The sequence below is a fragment of the Panthera uncia genome, chromosome A2, assembly GCF_023721935.1.
Source record: "Panthera uncia isolate 11264 chromosome A2, Puncia_PCG_1.0, whole genome shotgun sequence".
In the NCBI taxonomy this organism is placed as follows: domain Eukaryota; kingdom Metazoa; phylum Chordata; class Mammalia; order Carnivora; family Felidae; genus Panthera; species Panthera uncia.
This window is the reverse complement of record NC_064816.1, coordinates 38946408-38960053: the sequence shown is the minus strand read 5'-3', so window position 1 is coordinate 38960053 and position 13646 is coordinate 38946408. Positions and strand designations below refer to the sequence as shown.

The window sequence follows — 13646 nt, the reverse complement described above, 5'->3', positions numbered from 1 at the left end:
AAGATATTTGCAAATGACATATCGGACAAAGGGCTAGTATCCAAAATCTATAAAGAGCTCACCAAACTCCACACCCAAAAAACAAACAACCCAGTGAAGAAATGGGCAGAAAACATGAATAGACACTTCTCTGAAGAAGACATCCGGATGGCCAGCAGGCACATGAAAAGATGTTCAACGTTGCTCCTCATCAGGGAAATACAAATCAAAACCACACTCAGATATCACCTCACACCAGTCAGAGTGGCCAAAATGAACAAATCAGGAGACTATAGATGCTGGCGAGGATGTGGAGAAACGGGAAGCCTCTTGCACTGTTGGTGGGAATGCAAATTGGTACAGCCACTCTGGAAAACAGTGTGGAGGTTCCTCAAAAAATTAAAAATAGACCTACCCTATGACCCAGCAATAGCACTGCTAGGAATTTACCCAAGGGATACAGGAGTACTGATGCATAGGGGCACTTGAACCCCAATCTTTATAGCAGCACTCTCAACAATAGCCAAATTATGGAAAGAGCCTAAATGTCCATCAACTGATGAATGGATAAAAAAAAAAAAATTGTGGTTTATATACACCATGGAGTACTACGTAGCAATGAGAAAGAATGAAATATGGCCCTTTGTAGCAACATGGATGGAACTAGAGAGTGTGATGCTAAGTGAAATAAGCCATACAGAGAAAAACAGATACCATATGGTTTTACTTTTATGTGGATCCTGAGAAACTTAACAGAAACCCATGGGGGAGGGGAAGGAAAAAAAAAAAAAAGAGGTTAGAGTGGAAGAGAGCCAAAGCATAAGAGACTCTTAAAAACTGAGAACAAACTGAGGGTTGATGGGGGGGTGGGAGGGAGGGGAGGGTGGGTGATGGGTATCGAGGAGGGCACCTTTTGGGATGAGCACTGGGTGTTGTATGGAAACGAATTTGACAATAAACTTCATATATTGAAAAATAAAAATAAAAGAAAAATAAAACAACCTCTATTAGCTGTTTGTGTAGAAAAGGTTCTTGAGGCTAAAAATACCCACTTTTCCTTGTGGCGGTCTGCCTTTCCCCTCCTCCTAAAGGCAGTGATGCACAGACCTCAGTGTTAAATTGCGTCAGATATAAAATATATTTTTAGTACCCGGTCCTCTGGGAAGGCATTCCTCATTTTGTTTCACTAGCCTTTAAGAATGGTTCCTTTTGTTACTTTGTTTTGATCCCCACTATATGGCACTGGTATAATACCAAGATAATTAATAATGCAGGCAGAAAGGGTGAAGAATGATAATTAGCAGAATTTGGAATCCTCTCTATAACTTGATAATTGCGTGTAAAAGATGGTCAGCTTTCTGAGTTGTTATTTCCGACAGTATCCTCAAGAGTTCTCTCATCTTCCTTGGGCTGAATTGGGGCCACACTCTGTTTCTGTGGTATGGCTCTAACTTCAGGAGAGCTGTACTGTGTATTTCATGATGTATCTAAATATTATTGATCATCACTTGCTGCTTGATCTGTTGGCTGTTAACTCCCATTGAAATGTTTTTCTCTGGAGCGGTAGTCTTCAAACTCCTTAGCCTGCTTTCCTGACCTTTGGAAGGGAAGCCATTTAGCGCGACCTTCCTGGCACACCGTCTGAAAGCAGGACCGGGCGTTCGTCGGATTAACCAGCATATTTTTAAACCAGCTGCTCAAGCATGCCTGTTTTTCTGGCAGGTCTAGGCCAGGAGGAATCCAAAGTGACTGACTGTGTCAGTCATAAGGAGTGATGTTGGCTGCAGCCTGTCTAGTTTGGGATGGGCAGCTCTGGACCTCACAGCCCTCTGCCCATTGACCTTGACCTTCATAGTTCTGAGTGATTTGTCCAGGTTTATTGTGTAAAAGATGTAAGCCAGTGAGCAAACCAACCTCATGAATGGAGCCTTACTCATCAGCTTACCATGGGGAAGAGTTACATGTTTTTTACATTTTGCCCAGTCTGAGTAAATAGGCTTTTATTTGCATCATTTGGTTTTTAGGTCACATGGTCTTTCTGGGTGGTCTGGGACGTGAGATGAAACGTGACTTTTTAGGATTCCCCCTGTTTTCTTGGAACAGTGCTAGCCCCCCGTTGACTAGAGTTCTGGAAAATCAATCTTTCTAATAGTGGAAGTGGGCAAAGTCTTTAAATAATTAGTTGGACTACTGTAGATAGCTTAAAGAAAGACAGCCACTTCCCCTAAAAGAACTTAATTCATGAGTTTGAGAATTCTAAGAAGAGCTCAGAATGTATGATATTGGGGGGCGGGGCTAGATTTAGGAATTGGAAATGGCCAGGTTGGCAGTCAGATTCCAGTACAGATGGGATTTTTGGATTTTCATATTTCATATTTCATAAGGCAATTTAGAAACTTCCAGGGAGAATGGCCTCATATAGTATCTGCTATAAATCCAAGGACCTCAGCTTTCTAACTGCCCTATAATTTGAAAGCAAAATAGCTGTTTGTAATGGATTCCTTTCAAAAAATTTTTTTTAATGTTTATTCATTTTTGAGAGAGCAGAGACAGAGCATGAGTGGGGGAAGGGCAGAGAGAGAGAGAGAGAGACACAGAATGTGAAGCAGGCTCCAGTCTCTGAGCTGTCAGCACAGAGCCCGACGCGGGGCTCAAACTCATGGACCATGAGATCATGACCTAAGCCGAAGTCGGATGCTTAACCGACTGAGCTACCCAGGCACCACTGTAATGGATGCTTAATTGATGAGATCCAGGATAAGTGTAGGTTATGTCCTTAAAAATCATTTACTGGTTCACATTCCCTGGAGAGAATGAGGAAGTAAATAACAGAAGCTACCTTTTTTTGAGGATCTACTTAATTCCAAGCCCTGTGGGAGATGTTCTCCATATATTGTTACCTCCTTTCATCTCTGTTATCCCTATTTCACAGATGGGAAAAGTTGAAGTTCAAAGGGTTTATGGGAGACAGTCCATATCACACCATATTCATAACTGAAGGAACATTGTCTCACGCCTATAGATCTGTTCTTGTTTACTTCGTTTCTGATCACGCTTGCCCTCAGCAGGTTGACGCGAAAACTATCAGGAGAGATGTACCGGAAATAATATCCTGAGTTGATTGCTGGTGGCCCTGGGTCTCAAAAATGGGACGTTTCTAGAGTTCTGTGAGACGTCAGAGAGGGCATCAGTCATCTCTTTAGTCCTTACCTGTGAAGTGGATGTAGGAATGCTTCATGGGTTGTGAGAGTACTCTGATACAATTATAGTAAAGTGTATTGATTTAGTTAGTATTTGTGCACATTATAGTATGACAGCTGTGCCTGGTACTAGGTAGGTATACAGTGGTAAATAATAATAGTGCTCTTTTATAAAGGGCTTATTGTGTGACAAAGGTCATTTTAAATCCTTTAGTGTCACATTTGATTTTAACCATCAAAAACATAAGGCTACATATTATTAACCCTTTCTTTACATAAGTTGAAGAAACCACTGCCCAGAGAAGTTCAGTAACTTGCTGAGGTCACACAGTTTGTGCATTATGGAGCTGGGATTGGGACCGAACAATCCACCTCTAAAACCTGCGTTTTAATCATGACATTGTAGTTGTCTGTGCTTTGCTGGCACAGGGTCCCTCCCGAAGCTCACAGTCGAGTGGGGCAAGGACAGAACATAAGCAACATAAAGAGCATAAAAGCAACACACTGTGCCAAGTGCTATGAAGGGAGGAGACAGGGTGGGGAGAGTGGGACAAGCAGGTGAAGCTAAGTGAGGCCGGTGAATCTGATAAGGCTTCTCTGAGTGGGTGGCATTTGAGCTAAGACCTAGAAGAATGGCCGTTAGCCAGGTGACCACTGGGGAGCAGAGGACTTCAGCAGAGGGGACATGGTGGGTAAGCCTAGAGGTGGGAGAAATCTATATGCCAGCGGCTCCTATAAAGTAACTGCCCCAAATGAGTGAACATGGGTCCTGGGAAAGAATACTTAGATCTTAAAAAACAACTCCCAATCAGTTGAAGATTCTGCAGCTGCCTCTGTGGCTTTAAGTGTTTTCTCTCTTTTATTACATGTGTTCAAATTTAGAAACATGAAAGAGATTTAGCCTTTTCATGAATGCCCATAACTGGCCACATTTCACAGTCCCCTCCCCTGTTCCAAATGTGGGAAAACAGAAGGAAGGAGAAGTTTTGAAGTTCTGCCTCCAAATATTTCCTTAGTGGTCTTTTATGGGGCTTGGTTCCTTAGAACCTGACATGTGTTCATAAAAAATGATGTTACTCTGCCTTTATATACATTCTTTAAAAAAAAAAAAAAAGATATAACAGAGTCATAACTCTGAGCAAGGGAGTCCTCAAAAGAGCAGAGTAATTTTAAATGCTGAAGCACGCTATGCATAAAATTAATGAATGCTAATTTATTTGCTCTGCTCTTAACAAGAACAACATCAGGGAGACCACCAGAAATGTTTCCTGAAAACCTTTTTGTGAGTACCTACCCATGCCTTTTGATTCTGCCATTTCTTTTTTAAAAAAAGTACTGAAAATCACATATCTCTTGTGTCTCTGTGGTACTTTTTACCTCCTGAGCTACACCGGCTATTTTCCCAAAATGTAAAGTAGGATTATGTTCACTTTTAATTTGCATGCCTGGGTAACAATGTCACTAACCCTTGCTATCCCTTTATAAATCATAATTAATTAAACTAGGGCTTGCCAGTGAAAACATAACCCTCTAAATACAGATTTTGGTTCTGTGGCCCTGTCCAGGCCAAAAGAAAAAAAAAAATCCCTTTTATTAGAAATTGCTGATCTCAGATCAAAGCAGTATGAGAAGATCAAGTTCTCTTTCATTTTTAATGAAGGGGTTTTCTGATCTCCCAGGGCACACCTGACCACAGTGCAACCCGTGCAGGGAGCCTGCGAAGAGCGGCCTGTGTGGGTCACAACCTGCTTTCAGAGGTCTCTGCTTTTCCTGCACTTAATGTGTTTTGTGCAGCTAATTTGTTCATCCCATGGAACTTTAGATGTCCCTGTGATTTCCTTTAGGCTGCTAGCAGTAATAGGAATCACTGGAGTTTTCAAGCCTTTTTTAAAGACTGATTTTGGATACCTTTGGGAGAAAGGAGTTTTGTATTACAGGAACGTAAAATATGTATATGCTTCTACTTTTACTTAAATTCCCACTTTTTTTTTTTTTTTTTTAGGTCTGTCAGGCAGACTGTCTCCTAGTCTCCAAAATCCTTTGGTACGTTTGCAGCCTTGACTCTAAAAGGAATGGTAGTCTTCAGTCACCATGTCTCCCTTTGTCAGGGGTATAAATTAAATTATAAGTCAGCCCTTCTAGTCTGAGATATTTCCCAAACACCATAATACAAGTTCACTGTGAACAGAAAGCTTTCAGGGAAGGGTGACCGTGGCCTCTGGTATCTATCTGTGTGTAAGAAATATTTCACACTACTGAAACTATTCCTTCCTGATTTGTAAATCCAAAGAATCAGCTCCCAGGCTCCCAACTCCTTTTACAGAACACTTTGGATCCTTTGCCAGGGTCTCTGTGGATGTGCTCCCTGCCTGTTCATTTCCTGCTGCTTTTTGAAAGCCCCCTGCTTCGTTTCTGCTAGTTGCATCTGCTCTGGCCTAAATGAAAGCAGCTTCCAGAAAGCGCTGGCCAACATCGGAGCAATGGGAGGGCTGTGCGTCAGCCCGCTGTGAGATACCGAGGTTGAGGTTTGTTTGAAGCTCTTCCATCCCTGTAGTTAAGCCACCAGATTTCTCTTTGGACCTTTAGGCAACTGTTCTGCCTTTGTGGTGGTGTTTTTCACTTATTTGAAGTGTTATGATCCATATTTTTTCATGACATTCCTTTGTACTCTTCAGTAACATATTGTATCTTTCTGCAGAGAATTACTATGCATTTCTTTTGTTGTTTGACATTTTATGTGTGTGCATCTGTGTGTTTATACATGTACATTGTGTGCATGTATGTATACATACGTGTACCTGTGTACATGTATATGTATACATACATATAGCTCTTCTAATCGGTAACTATTTAAATAGTTTTATAGCTTATTGTAAGCTTTTCTGAAGTAGCCTATCATGTTCTTTCTAGATAATGAGAATTGTTTCTCTTTCAAATATCTCTTAACCATTTATTGCTTTTTTTCTTGTCATATTTCATTGGCTAGAACATCTTTGTAAGAATCTAACATTTTATTCAGACACTCATCCTTAAGATTTCAGTGAGTTCATAGTCAGCATTTATGTCCTAGCATAATAATTCAGCTTTCATCATTAGGTGTAAAAACCTGCAGTCTGATAGAAGTAATTCATTTTAAATAATTTTTTGAATTTATTTATTTTATTTTAGAGAGTGAAAGAGCAGGAGAGGAGTTGAGAGAGAGAGAGAGACAGGGAGAGAGAATCTTAAGCACCCTGAGTGTGGAGCCTGATGCGGGGCTTGATACCACAACCCCAAGATCATGACCTGAGCCAAAATCAAGAGTGGGACGGTCAACCGACTGAGTCACCCAGGGACCCTTGAAGTAATTCATTTTAGGGTGGAAATATCAAAGAGCACATATCAAAGTGAAACACTCCTCTAAAGACAGTGAAGAAAGTTTGATTAACGAGATGCTTACTGGATGTCAAGTACAAGCTTGAGAGGTAAAAATACACTGTATTATCTGATTCTTAGAACAATCTTCTGATAAAGTCTTATAGTGCCCATTTTACTGCCAAGGAGACTGAAGCTTAGGAAGTAAATAGCCTGTCAGACATTCTTATAAGCATAGTGATAAATGCAAGGTCTTGTGAGTCCAGAGTCTGCTTCTTTATACCACTAGGATGTTTTGATGTTTGTGCCCCACGGTAGGTTAAAACGTCTTTCGTTTCCATGTCAATAATTGGAAAGTCTTAAAGGACTCTACTTGTTAGGAGGATTGTAGTCTGATAATTGCTTATCAACTAATTATCATAAGTCTCATGTTTATCTCCTGATTTAGTGTTTTGATATTAGGGGTCAGCAAACCTTTTCCATAAAGAATCAAAGAATAAAAATTTCACAGATCCCCCCTAGATGGCTCGGTTGGTTAAGTGTCCGGCTCTTGATTTAGGCTCAGGTCATGATCTGACGGTTTGTGGCTCGAACTCTTTGTTGGGCTCTGTGCTCACAGTGCAGAGTCTGCTTAGGATTCTTTCTCCCCCTTTCTCTGCCCTTCTCCTGCTCATGCTCTCCCTGCCTCTCTCTCTCTTTCTCTCTCTCATGCACACACACTCTCTCTCAAACTAAATGAATAAACATTTTTTTAAAAGAATAAAAAGTTGAGGCATTTAGACCATGCTATTTCTGTCACAGCTGCTCAACAGTACTGAGATAGCCCCAAAGCATCTATTGATAATATAGAAATGACTGGGTGTGGATGTATTCCCATAAAACTTTATTGACGAACACAAACCTTTCAATTTCATATAATTTTTACACATCACAAAAATTTTCTCTAGTTATTGCAAACTCATAAACCGTACCCACACAGCCCACAGCCAAAGTTGACTCAGGGAGTTATATTCACTCAACCCTGCTTGACACACTGAAGTCTTAGAACTTCAGATAAATGGAGAGGTGTGCTGTTGACCAGCACTTAAATCATCCTTCCTGTGACACTGATTTTTTAAACATTTTTAAATTTTTTTTTTTTTGAGAGAGAGAGAGAGAGAGAGAGAGAGAGCGAGCGAGCATGAGTGGGGGAGGGGCAGAGACAGAGAGGGAAACAGAATCCAAAGCAGGCTCCAGGCTCCGAGCTGTCAGCACAGAGCCTGACGGGGGCTCGAACCCACGGACTACTGCAAGATCATGACCTGAGCTGAAGCCAGACGCTTAACCGACTGAGCCAGCCAGGTGCCCCCTGTGACATTGATTTAACAAATAGTTTTAGGGGCCGATTACTGCATGGCAGCCCCAGCTCGGGCAGTGAGAGTACAGAGATGATTGAGACAACCTTTGTTTTCAGAGAGTTGACAGTCTGGTTGGAGGGAAGGGTATCAGGGTGGAAGTGGTAAAAAGTAAACAACTGCAATACAACATGAAAAATACTTCAGACTTACAGCAAAGTATGTAACAGGATCATTGACTCTAACGAGCTTCTGGTCAATCTTGGGCTTTCTGGATTCTCAGACCCTCTAGAATTGCCTCCCTTCCTCCTCAGCGTCTTGTAGGGCATGAAGTTTTTTTGGAGAGACACAAGTTTTTAGGTCACGTGATGGCGTTCCTGATTCCACACTGCTATGCTGGAGACCATTCAGACACTACAGAGCGGCAAGCAAACCCAGCATCTTTTTAATCTGGTGCCATCTGCCCACCCACCCCTCCCAGACGCACATTTTAGTCCTCTGAAGCTTGGCGAAGCTTCCTTCAGCCGATCTAAGTCTTCAAAAATGAGAATTAACAGGGAATGGAGGGGAGGGGTGTGCAGTGGCCCTAGAAGAGGTGTCCAGAAGCGTGACAGGGGTCGGGGGGGGGGCACCAGCAGTGCATGCACACGGACCAGTTTAAAGAGCCCACCAGCAGCAGAATGCTCCCCAGGGACAGAGGTACATTGGCATTGTTTCCCTGTGCTTGTCTCCTCCTTTTTTTTCCTCACTGATGTGTCTTGCTTGAATTAAATTCTTGACTCTTCCATGCCAATAGTTCTTTGGTTATGTTCTGGCTGGTTTTTTTACAGCCTCCTAGCTTTCAAACCAGGTGCATCCCACTTCTGCAGGGCCCAGTCCCTAGCACACTGCTTTTCCAGTGTTTGCACATTCCTCTCGACTGATCTTACCCTTACTTGGAATTTCATTACCATCTGGGCACTGATGGCTTTCAGATCAGTATCTCCAGCCAGACCGGTCCCCTGGCTTTGTGTTTCTTCCTCCAGCTGTCTTCTCGAAGAGCTCATCTCTTCCTCTGCAAGACCAAGTTTGCCTCTACTCTGCCTCCATTTCCTTCCTTCTCTCTCTCTCTCTTTCTTTCTCTCTCTCTCTCTCTCTCTCTCCCTCCCTCCCTCCCTCCCCCTCTCCCTCCCTCCCTCCCTCTCTCCCTCTCTCAATCTTTGTCTGTCACCTCTCTCTGTATTAAAAGAACTTGCAAATCTTTGATGGTCTTTCTTTCTTCCCCCTGTTCATCTGCTAATCCAGACCTAAGTATCTCATAGCCTGAATTTGAGGTTTGGCTATAAGAACAACTTGTATTCTATTGACTCTGTCTCTCCTATCACTCTGGTGCTTATGATCCCTTCCCAGATACAAATCTGATCATGTATTCTCTCTGCATTAAACCCTCCTGTGGGTTTCCCACTGCTTTAAAAATTCCCAGGTTAGTGCACCACACTAACCTAGGAGGTATCATTCTCATCATAGTCTGTGTGAATAGTGCCTCCTTCAGTTGTGCAGTGTATAGCCTAATCTGCTGTCCATGACGGTTCTGGCTCACAGAGCCCAGCAACATCTATTCTTGAACTTTTGACCCAGCGTGACATCCCTTACAGCTCTCTACCTAAACGCCAGTCCCACAGTTTCTGACTCAGTAGAGTTGGGCCTGAAAATATGTATTTCTATCAAGTTGCCAGGAGATGTGGTACTGCTGATCCAGGGACCACACTTTGAGAATCACTGGTACAGGCAGAGCTTGATAATGATGGAACTTGTTCTGTTGTAACATTTTGCTCAAAGCCTCCAGGACATGTCTGCACGTTGGCTACCTAATCCAATTTTGTAAGAGCTAGAGGCACCTGCATTTTATAAAAAAACAGTGAAATGATTGCATTTACTCATTTCTTAATAAAATGGAACTGCACAAATAGCACATGAGCACATTTTTCTTAAAAATCTTTGAAAAATTACAGATCTGCCCAAAGTCCCTTCCCCTCATCTCTGCCCCAGGTGTCTCTTACCAGTTGGTGTATATCCCGTTACACTGCGTTCTGCATTTCCTGGTAGAATATACACTTACTGTGGTGGTCCCCCTCCCCCTACCTTGAATCATATAATAGCGGGCCTTCTGGTTTGCAACTTGCTGTTTTTCATTCAACAGTGTTGGACATTCCCTCCGTTATGGTATATAGGGATTTTGCTGAATCTTGATAGCCTCTCACATCTGTGGCCTTTGTTTCCACCCTGCACTCTGCTCAGGGGTCCACACGACAGTCCAGTGCTGTCTGGTTTCTAACAGGGTTTGGCCACGGCGGGGTGGGGGTAGGAAGCAGGGGCTGTGCAGGATTTTGGGATGAGGAAGGAAATGGATTTGGGGGATTGTTTCTCACCCTCTGCTTGCGAGGTTATCTGAGGGCGGCTATGGATGTAGAGGGAAGCTTAGTGCACTTTTAAGACACAATCTGCACAACATGGGCCTTGACACGGTAACAGTCTGCTTGTGTTGGTCCTGCGGTCCTCCCCCCATACTCATGTTGGAAGTCAGCCCTGTTGGTGTTAATTATGCCATCTGTTTCCTTACTACAGAAGTATATACCTCACTCCTTTTGTATTAGGTATATGTGTGTAGTAAAATCTACGCAGAACATAAAATTGATTACCATATTCACCTTTTTTTCCTGTTTTTTCTTTTTGATTATGGTAAATTTAGTGTAAAATACAGTGTACGTTTTAGGTGTGCGAAATTAATAATTTGACATTGGTAGTCATTACAATGTGATCACCTCCAGAACTCTTGTTACCATCTATCACCATACGTTTGGCCACCGTGGTTCATTCCACCCAGCTCCCAACCCCCTTCCCTTTTGGTAATCACTACTCTCTTCTTTGTGTCTGTGAGTTTGTTTCTTGTTTGTTTTGTTTTGTTCTTGTTTTAGATTTCACATAGAAGTGAAGTCATACTGTTTCTCTCTTTCCCTTCTAACTTCGCTTAACATTATATTATCAAGGTCTCTCCATGTTGTCACAGAGGGCAAGATTTTATTCTTTTTTATCTTGGAGTAATATTCCATTCATCTTTAGCCGTTCCTCTGTCATTGGACATTTACAGAGGTTCCATATCTTGCCTACTATAGGCAGTGCTGCTATGAACATTGGGGTGCATGTATCTTTTTGAATTAATACTTCTGTATTTTTTGGATAAATATCCGAGAGTGGAATAGCTGGATCATATGGTAGTTTTATTCTTAATTTGTTGAGTAGTCTCCACAAACTGTTTTCCATAGTTGCTGTACCAATTTACATTCCCACCTACAGAGCACAGGGGTTCCCTTTTGTCCACATCCTCCCCAACACTTTTATTTCTTATCTTTTGGATGATGGTCAGTCTAACCAATTTGGACTGATACCTCATCGTTGTTTCAATTTGCATTTCCCTAATAGTTACTGATTTCAGATAGCATTTCACGTGCCTGTTTGCAATCTGTAAGTTGTCGTCGGAAATATTTCTGTTCAGATCCTTTGCCCATTTTTAAATTGGGTTATTTTGGGTCTTAAGTTGTATAAATTTGTTTTATAGTTTGGACATTAACCCTTTGTTGGATATGTAATAAGCAAGTATCTTCTCTCATTCAGCAGGCTGCTTTTGGTTTTGATGATGGTTTCCTTTTGCTGTGCAGAAGCTTTTTAGATGTAGTCCTATTTGTTCATTTTTGCTTTTGTTTCCCTTGCCTTTGGAGTCAGATCCACAAAAACATCACTAAGATTAACGTCAGGGAGGGGTGCCTGGGTGACTCAGTCGGTTAAGAGGTCATGACTCAGGTCATGATTTCACAGTTACCTGGGTTCGAGCCCCGCATTGCGTTCTCTGGTGTCAGTGCTGAGCCTGCTTTGGATCCTGTCTCCCATTCTCTTTGCCCCTTCTGTGCTTGCACATGCTCTCTCTCTCTCAAAAATAAACATTTTTGAAAAATTTTAAAAAAGATGTCAAGGAGCCTACTGCCTGTTTTCTTTTCAGGAATTGTCTGGTTTCAGGTCTTAAATTCAAGCCTTTAATCCATGTTGACTTAACTTTTATGTGTGGTGTAAGATAGTGGTCTAGTCTCATTCTTTTGCATGTGGTTGTCCAGTTTTCCCAGCACCATTTATTGAAGAAACTATCCTTTTTCTGTTTATTCCTTTGATATAAATTGTGTATGTGTAGCTAAATTATTTCCGGGCTCTCTATTCTGTCCCATTGATCTGTGTGTCTTTTTATGCCAGTACTGTACTGTTTTGATTACTATAGCTTTGTAATACAGTTTGAGGTCAAGGCACATGATACCTCCAGCTTTGTTCTTTCTTAAGATTGCTTTGGTTATTTAGGATCTTTTGTGGTTTCACACAAATTTTAAGATTTTTCTAGTTCTGTCAAAATGCCATTGGAGGGCTGCCTGGGTGGCTCAGTTGGTTGAGCGTCCTACTCTTAGTTTCAGCTCAGGTTATGATCTCATGGTTTGTGGGTTCGAGCCCCACATCGGGCTCTGCACTGATGGTGTGTAGCTTGCTTCGGATTCTCCCTCTCGCTCTCTGTCTATGCCTCTCCTGCTCACTATCTCTCTCAAAGTAAATAAAAAACCATTTTTTTTAAAAAAAAGAAATCTTTACAAAAGTGCCATTAGAATTTTGGTAGGGAGTGCATTCAATCTGTAGATTGCTTTTGGTAGTATGAACATGTTAATATTTATTCTTCTGATCTGTGAACATCAGATATCTTTCCATTTACTTGTATTTTTCATTTCCCTTGTCAGTGTCTTGTAGTTTTTAGTGTATATAGGTCTTTCACCTCTTTGATTAAATGTCTTCCTAGTTATTCTTTTTTTTTTTTGATCCAATTGTAAGTGGGATTGTTTTCTTAATTCCCCTTTCTGATAGTTTATTAGTTTATAGAAACAGCACTGGTTTCTGTAGATTGATTTGTGTCCTGCAACTTTACTGAATTCATGAATTAGTTCTAACAGGTTTTTTGGGTTTTTTTTTGTTTTTTTGTTTTTTGTTTGGTTTTTTGGTGGCATCTTTAGGGTTTTCTGTGTAAAGTATCATGTCATCTGCAAATAGTGACAGTTTTACTTCTTCCTCTCTACTTTGTATGCCTTTTATTTCTTTTTCTTGCCTAATTCCTGTGGACTTCAACATGAGGTTGAATAAAAACAACAAGGATGGGCATTCTTCACTTGATCCTGATCTAAGAAGAAAAGATTTTAGCTTTTCACTCTTGCGTATGATGTTAGCTGTGGATTTGTCATATATAGCCTTTATTATCTTTAGATATGTTCTCTCTCTATCCACTTTGTTGAGAGTTTTTATCATAGATGGATGTTGAGTTGTGTCAAATTTTTCTCCATCTGTTGAAGATGATCGTGTGATTTTTATCCTTCATTTTGTTAATGTGGTGTATCATGTTGGTTGATTAGCAGATGTTTGAACCATACTTGCATCCCGGGAATAAATCCTACTTGATCATGTTGTATAATCCTTTTAATGTATTGTTGAATTAAATTTGCTTGTATTTTGTTGAGTATTTTTGCCTGTTTTTTGTTTTTTGTTTTTTGTTTTCAGTAAGGATATTAGCCTGTAATTGTCTTTTTTTGTAATGGCCTTGCCTGGTTTTATATCAGGGTAATGCTGGCCTCATGAAAGTAGTTTGGCAACATTCCCCTTCTTTAATATTTTGCTGTTTTTGAGAAGGATACTGGTATGGGTATTGAATGGTAGAATTGACCAG

At 41.1% G+C, this 13646-nt stretch overlaps 1 protein-coding gene across 1 annotated transcript in view; it reads left to right on the top strand.

Moving 5' to 3' along the window:
* Positions 1-13646, top strand: part of PDZRN3 (PDZ domain containing ring finger 3) — a 240123-nt gene that overhangs the window by 98731 nt on the left and 127746 nt on the right. The gene's annotated exons all lie outside the window — the stretch shown is intronic.